The 8,350-nt window shown below is 41.5% G+C and overlaps 1 protein-coding gene and 1 pseudogene across 3 annotated transcripts in view; both read left to right on the forward strand.

Annotated features, from left to right (window-relative positions):
• The window catches only part of PTCH1 (patched 1), a 61,306-nt gene extending 58,123 nt beyond the window's left edge, over positions 1-3,183 (forward strand). For all 3 annotated transcript variants that reach the window (XM_024558290.4, XM_053925227.2, XM_053925223.2), the window contains one exon: positions 355-3,183. The gene's annotated coding sequence lies outside the window, so the exon portion shown is untranslated. The remainder of the gene's footprint in view (positions 1-354) is intronic.
• A 4,476-nt stretch (positions 3,184-7,659) lies between these two features.
• On the forward strand, positions 7,660-8,122 carry LOC112302771 (large ribosomal subunit protein eL30 pseudogene; annotated as a pseudogene).
• The last annotated feature ends 228 nt before the right edge of the window (positions 8,123-8,350 follow it).

Below are 8,350 nucleotides of genomic sequence, written 5' to 3' on the forward strand. Positions count from 1 at the left end.
GTCCCAAGTTGGTTCTCTCCCCACACTGTTAACCTGTTGAGGGTTAGTGCAACTTAACAAAGATGTTAACAGCTGTACCTTTCACCCATTTTTCAATCTTAGTGAAAGTGCCCTACAGGTATGTATACTAAGCACACAGCTCAGTGAATGGTTATGAAGTGAACACATCCATGTCACCAGCCCCTGGATAAAGGAAAGGATAGTGACCAGCCCCTGAAAACCCCAACTGCCCTCACTCAGCCCCCACCATCCTGAGTTCTTATATATAGATTTGTTCTGCCTGTTAGTGTGCTTCATAAATATGGACTCATATACCTGTTACTTAGTTTGACTTCCTCTTTTTTTCTTTTAAAGGGTGAGTAAGATCTGAAGCAAAGAGGCCAAAGATTGGAATCCCCCTACCCCCCCAGAACTGCGTGAAGAGAACTGCTCAGAGTTGGGAGGGCGCACTGCACCAGAGCTGCAGTCCATTATTCCTGTAACTGATTGTATTATGTTGTGAAATAGTTCTATAAATATTTAAGAAGTGTACACATATGTAAATACAAAGAAATGGGTGTAAAGTATTGTGATCTGGGGCTTCTCCCCTGCTGCCCAGAGCGTGCAGTGGGGCCACTGCAGCGGGCCCCTCCCTGTTTGTACATTGGCCTCTGTGCCACGACCAAGCTTAACTTAGTCTTAAATTTCAGCATATGTTGCTGCTGCTTAAATATTGTATAATTTACCTGTATAATTCTATGCAAATATTGCTATATAATAGGATTATTTTGTAAAAGTTTCTGTTTAAAGTATTTTAAATTCGCATATCACAACCCTGTGGTAGTATGAAATGTTACTGTTAACTTTCAAACACGCTATGCGTGGTAATTTTGTTATTGTTTAATGAGCAGATATGAAGAAAGCACGTTAATCCTGGTGGCTTCTAGGTGTAGTTGGATGCAATGCTCCTATTTGGCTGTGTATGTGACATGTGTGTGATTTCCCGATGTACTGTACTGTGATTTTTTCCTTTTTTTGTTTCTTTCACTGTCCATAACCTTTAGTGGGTTCTGCCCTAGTCAGGCTAGAAGAGTCAGGATGCTGTTATGGCCTCGTGCTGGTGGGGGCTAGCTGCCCCAAGCATCACCTTATTCTTTGGCCAGGCTCAGGTCAAATCCAGGGCATCTCCTAAGATCATTGGCTGCCATCCAGACACCCCGCTCGTGTCTCAGAGGAGATAACGTCTTTCGGTGGATCTTTGTGGTGGACGTTGAAACCTCAGGGTAAAGAGCTAACATCTGTTCATCTTCATTATTGTTCAAGAATTAGAGAGTAGGTCTAATGGAGAGCCTCAGCTGGGCGGTGAGCATATTAGCCTTCATTGTACCTCTCATCACACACACACACACACACACACACACACACATACACACAATGTAAGAGTGGATTAAAAATGTTTTATAGATAATGACCCTGCTACAGATAGAAAAACCTATTCCTTCTTGTCCCACAATAAACCCAGAGGTGATGTTTCGAGTCCCTACCATTTAAATTCCCTTTCTTCCTAAATTGCACAGGTGGTTGGGGCTTTCTGGATGTGTTTGCATTTTTAAAAATAAATAGAGAGCATCTAGGATGGTGAGATGGGGTCAGAAGTGGTGTAGGATATGAGCTTTGGAAGGATCCTTCTCTGTGTTTTTTTATTAACATTGTGGGTGCACACTTCCTAAATAAATCATTTCCTTCCTCTCATCATTATTAGTGTTTTTTCAATGTGACATTTATTGACAAGCAAGGAGATGCTAATTGCATACAGTCCTCTGTAGAATGGATATGGAGGCAAATCTCTCAACCAGGCATCACTTTTAAAGGTTTGCTTCTGTATCAGTTCTGTTGTCCTGCTCTGAGGCTTGGAGTCCCTCAGCTCTTAGCCAGAGACAAGTACATTGGGAAGCACTTGGCACCCAGACTAAGCTACTATAGGAGTGCATGAATGGCAGCTCCCGTTACACCCTCCTATTTAACATGGAAAACCTTAATCAAAAGGCAATGGGCCCCCAGGAGTCCCAGCAGTGCAGTGACCTCAGACCCTAAACTCATAACAAAAATGGAAGCCACCCGTGGGTGCCAGGTGTGTGTGTCTGTGTCAGGAGCCCCAATGGCCCCACTGCTACTGTTTGGTGCCTCTGTTAGTCACACTGTCTGTCTACCTAATAGCCAGCTCTACTCAGAAGAGTTACATGTCCTGTGTTCAGGAGAGAGTGATGCAAAATTCTGAAGTCTGCTTCCCTCTGGCTTGTGGTGTGCCCTCGCCCCTTTCCTGAGCCCAGCTGTGTGGTGCGTGACAGCTCACCCAGCCCCTGCTTTCTGCACAGTGTAGAACCTTCTCCCATAGTCACATTGGCAAAGGGAGAACACGAGGCTGGCTGGCAACTAGAATTTCCCTCTCTCTTTCAAAGTTTTATTTTGTCTGTCTTATTTGTTCATTTGGATGTTTTAATTTTTTTAAAGAAATCTTTGCTGATATTTATAATTTTGTATCATAAGAATGTTTTCCTACAGTATTTGTCATGCCAGTTTATAACAAAAAAAATGCAGGGATTTTTATTTCTATTGGAAACACTATTACAGCTATGTTTTACTTTTGAACAGAATTTTTATTTGTATAGAGTGCTTACTAATGTTAAATAGTTCAGAGTATATAACATTTTCATTAAGGTCTCATGGTAGGTTTTATGTAAGGAGTTTAAAGGAAATATTCAAACTGGGTCTCATTGTCTGCCAATTTTGGTAGAAATGGGTTTGTGTCATTTCAATTACAAAGATAAAAGTATGCCATATAATTTATTTATATGAAAATTTATTTTTGTAGTGTACATAGTAGTCATCAAGTCTTTTGACAGAAGTATATTTTTAAAGAATTTATATGTGATGAATCCATAATGTCTGGAACTTCGCTGAGACATGAATGGGGCACACTTTTCATTGTAAAGTACAGCAAGGAGAAGAAAATGTTTAACAGTGTTAAGAGAGTGAAATTGAGTGAATATCCATGCAGTTGTGAAATGTGTATTAGTTACCATTTGTGACCTAGTGTGGTTCTCATTTTAAACTTTGGAAGTCAAAAATGTACAAACTCTCTAAATATTAATGTTCAAACACTGATAGAAATTCTAACATGAATAAAAAATAATATAACTTGTTGGTATGTCTTTGTTTTTAGAATGTTTTTTAAGTAAAATATGTTATGAAGGCAGTTACTGTGTTGGGCCTTCATAAACTTATAGTTTTGTCTTACCAAACTTGTTAAATACTCATTTTTTGTTATATTTCATGGAAGCATTGTTGATATAAAAATAGTTCTTTGTGTCTATTTTCTGACACCAAGAAAGTTCCTGAATTACTATTCAACATGGTCCCTTCTGTCATCTCCTTAACATTCTTATTTTTTATGTGATGCCTAATAGTTAGAATATTTAGACAAATTCAATGATTAATAAACTAAACTTAAAATATAGCTGATAACATGGGGCTGATGGACCAGATACAAAATGTTATTTTCTCAGTGTTTATGATTTATCATACCTAGTCTTCAGTAGAGCCATGGAGAAAAATCAGGTGAGGGATATCCCTGGTGGACAGCTGGACGCACAGAGTGATGGGGAAGACCTAAATTGCTATAAGAGTGGGGTGAGAGGTCAGCAAACTGCAGCCCATGGGCCTTCTCTTTCTATAAAACTTGATCAGAAGACACATTCACATACAGATGTCTGTGGCCACTTTCAAGCTACACAGGCAGAGTTGAGTAGTTGCGACAAGACTGTATGGCCTGCGAAGCCTAAAATACTTACAACTGGCCCTTAAAGAGTTTGCCAACCCATTTATGACAAGGTTTTGATAGGCCAATGATGTTCAGGTATTGGGAGGTCCATGGGTTTGCAGCACTGGCCTGCCTTGGAAACTTGATAGAAAAGCAGGGTCTTCAGGGCCACCCCAGACCAACTGAATTAGAATTTTCGAAATCTGCTATATTTAATGAGCTGTCCTTGTGGTTCTGATGCACTAGCAGAGGCTATCCCTAAATTCCTTCCAGTTGATTGTGGCCATGATTATATAATTTGACTCGGGCTGTATGGCCAAGCAGGCTAGATCTGGAAACAACATAGGGATCCGAACTCCTCTCTGTGGTCTTTCCACAAAAACACATGCTCGTCTGCAGGAAAGAGAGGGGACCCATGAATTCTGCATTTGGGTCCAAAGAGATGAATTCCCTTTTAAATGCTCTGCCACCGCCATGGGGCAGGACCTCAATGGAGGGTGTGGGCCTCTCACCTAACAGGTGTGAGAGGGAGGTCCACGCCAGGCCCAAGCCTCTTCTGACCTCCCCACTGAGAGGGTCCCAGTTGACCTGCTCTTGAAACCTTGGAGTCTCTGTGTCCTCATCTGTACATACATTAAAGATGATGTGTGTCCCTCACTGACTTCTGGAGGTTGAAAGCAGTGGTAGCCGTGAAGAGGTCCAGACAAGAGGAGACACTAAGAGTCAAATGAGAATCAGAACAACTTCTGAGTTCTGGCTCAATCACCAACTCTCAGCCTCTTAAGGGTTCCCCACCTCTAAGGTGACAAGGACACTCCCACAGCAACATGTGAGTTACTATGGGGAGGTTTCCTGAGCCCCCTCAGGACATTCAGGAAACATTACATTAGCTGAGTAAAATGCTCATGTAATACAGTACATGGATATTTAACTGGACAAAATAAAAATACTAAGCAGCGTTTTCTGTCTTACAGCCTCATCTTCCTGCGTCTTCCGAATATAATCATCAATCTGTTCCTAAGCCCTTCAGTAGTGACTTTCACACATAATGCTCACTTGGGTTCATTCAAAGTCGTGGAGGAATATGTACTCCCTGAAATTGAACATGGAAAATGTTCATTGGAATTCAAATTGAAAGATGCTTTCTTTTTGATGTGCTTTATTCCACCAAAATGATCGTTCATTGCCATCTAATCTTATGTTCTTTATCAATTACATATACTTAAGTAAGCTAACTTAGTTTTCATGTTGGCCTAGGGAGAAGTTTTTCATCAGATGTGTCCCCAAATCCACCATATTTATTCAGGGCTTACATAAACATAAGGCTCCATTTTTTTTGGCACAATGGATATATTTAACAGCTTCGGGAATGCTGTATGCTGCTCAATATCGGGCAGCAACCACGTTGATGTAAAAGCAGGTGTTTCATTTTTGGTAACTGGAAACTGACCTCCCAAAAGGAAAAGTGGAGATGACCTATTAATCATCTAAAAAGAGTATTTGCCAAGTTTCAAATAGTCTTAATGAAGGTTGCACCTAATGAGATCACGCCTCAAAAAGGAATCTGTGTAATTGTTCACATTGTTGTGATGGAGGGCATGTTGGACACCATCTTTCCCTGCCAGGAAATTACAACTGCTGACATAAGGACGTTGAAGGCAGGGTTTGCACGCGTCCTCCATACGGATTCCCTCTCTTGAAGCAAAGACAACGGGGCCTTTCGACTGAGGTTCAGGAAAGGGAACTGACCCTGTAGAGAGCATTTGCCGTGACAATGAGACAGACACCCCTGCCAGCAGTACCACCCAAAAGAGGAAAACACAAAGTCAGGTGACCCCTGTACAATCCTTTTTCCTAGAGAGTTCTCTTCATCTGCTCCCCATCCACAGGCCTGGAGGCTAAGGGTGCAGGAGTGTGAAATGTAAGCTACCGACAAGGCAAAAAATAGCTAAGAGTTCACACTAACGGAAGTCCAGGAAACGCATGTCAACAACACCATCTTTGTACACAATGACAACAGCTTGTATTCTTGTGGCGAGGGGTGAGGGGAGGTGGATAAGAACCTGTTTGATTTTTATAAAGAAAATAATCATGTAGATGGTGGAGAACTTCATGAGCAAGTTCGGACTGGTGAGTTATTATATAATAATCAGGATTGCAGCATTAAGCCCAAGTCAAGGTGCCAAAAGAAAGATCTTGGTAATTACCAAGTTCAAGCAGCAGCAGCGGTAGGTAGACTCCTGTTGAGAGTCTCTTGCAGCAAGAGAAGCAAGATGAGGCAAGAACAGAGCAAAGCGGGATGCTCTCTGCTGTGGATTGAGAGAACAGCCATCCATCAGAGGAGACATGGTCAGGTGTTCAGAAAGTGAGGCTGACACTGGAAAAGACCATTACATAGATGAAGATATATGAAGAGAAATAAGAGTGAAACTGAGTGCCAAGAGACAAAAGACTGCCTCCTTCAAAACATCCATAGCTGCCAGAGCAGTTGCCAGCCCCATAATATTTGAATACTGTGACTGCTGAAGTGTCAATAAGTACACCTGAGCCTTCTATCAATGAATGCTTTTTTCTTTTCCTATACAGTTCCCACCTCACATGGAATCATGGAAGGTTGCACCAATCATTGGAGTTTGTCGTGAATCCTGGAAGCTGTATGAGAGTTTGCCATCTTTTATCCAAGAAATCTGGAGAAGTGATATGGCATGCCTAACATTAGCCAACACCTTTAATAGTGACGTCAGTTTAGAACCTGGATCTAGTCCAGTCTGCTGTTATTCTCTCTTATTGCCCTCCTTCCCCCACCTCATTTGTTTGGCATGTCAACTTCAAAGGTATGGGGGACTGTTGTCTACAGTCAACTACCATAGCAAAATAGCAAAAGAGCGTCTGGGCCTCTTGGTCACGATGTGTCCACAGACTATATGTCTGCTCTAAAGGCGACTAGCTACAATGGGGGAAGCAATTAGCAAATCTCTGAATCAGCCTGCTGATTACACTTAAATTCCAAAAGCTAATTGGCTAAAATGTTCCTCCTTAATTAGAAGCAATTAATATGTGAAACTGTGTTTGCATTTCACAAGAGAGTTTGCATTTCATGATCAAAATCTCGTAGTTCATTTACTAATGGTCTCTAATGGCCTGTAATCATACAGCACACACAGTTAAGGTGGGATTTCTAAAATATAAGTAAGGGAGGATGACTGAATTTATGAACTATCCTTCCACTGGTAAGGACATAGCCTGCATCCACCTTGGACTGCAAAACACACATGCTTGCCCAAACATACCCACATGCACAAGAAGTCCTGACCTGTCAACTTTGACCCCTCCTGAATTTCCTTCTCTCTATTGTCATTCTCTCAATGTCTGTTCTCTCTGAGAGGACTCTCTCAGCACCAATGCCAACAGAAGTCTATCCAAAATATAGAGTCTAATGGTGGAGCCCTACCCTGGGTCCTTCCTTGGGTAGCCACAGTACTGGAAAAATAAAATAAAATAAAATAAACAAACAAACAAACAAAAAACCATACTATTTGTTCACAATATGTGTCAGGTCATACATAGGTGATCTTGCCAAACAAACCCAATAAACATGATATCAGCAGAGATTCAAAATGAGGGGGAAAGACCACTAAAATGCAGGAGGAAGTAGAAAAAATGAGGAAAAGGAGGAGACAGGGCAGAAGGAAAAGAATGAAGCAACAGAGAAATTCAGAATTGTGAGGGTGAATTAAGAAAGAGAGAAGAAGGTGCCAGGAGAGTTGAGGCCATGACAGGAATTCCTCACCACACACCAGAGTAATTTTGTGAGAATGGTGGTATTCTAAAACCAAAGTGGGAAGATAGACTATAAAGAAATGGTGCCTTGCAAGACTGACTGGCTGCTTGGTGGCTGCTCTGGGTTGGGAGCCATCTCACACCTGAGGCAGGAAGATGGTGGCCACAGAGAAGATGAAAAGTCGCAGGAGTCAATCAACTCTAGACTCCAACTTGTTATGAAAAGTGCAAAGTACATGCTGGGGTAAAAGCAGGCAATGGAAATGATCGGACAAGGCAAAGCAAAACTGGTTATGGTTGCCAACAGCTGCCCAGCCTTGGAGAATCTGAAATGTAGTGCTACATCACGTGGGCCAAGACAGGTGTCCATGACCACAGTAGCAGTTATATTGAACTGGACCCAGCATGTGGAAATACTACTGAGCATGCACACTGGCTACCACTGATGCAGGTGATTCTGGTACCATCAGAGGCATGCCAAAACAGACTGGTGAAAAGCAAATCATCCAAAACTTTTCTTTAATAAAACTGGCCAGAGCTTAATTTAAATACACACAAACATGCACATGCACACAAACAGTGCCTTTGTTTTATGTGCTAATTTTTTTCCTCTATCTTTCTTTGATTTTCCAAAATCTTAGAGTGATAGATGTATTTAGAGCAGGGGTTGGCCAACTATAGCCCACCAGCCAAATCCAAACATCACTTCTTTTTTACAAATAAAATTTTATTAGAACACAACTACACCTATTCCTTTATGTACTGTATTTC

This window comes from Desmodus rotundus, chromosome 1 (assembly GCF_022682495.2).
Source record: "Desmodus rotundus isolate HL8 chromosome 1, HLdesRot8A.1, whole genome shotgun sequence".
In the NCBI taxonomy this organism is placed as follows: Eukaryota; Metazoa; Chordata; class Mammalia; order Chiroptera; family Phyllostomidae; genus Desmodus; species Desmodus rotundus.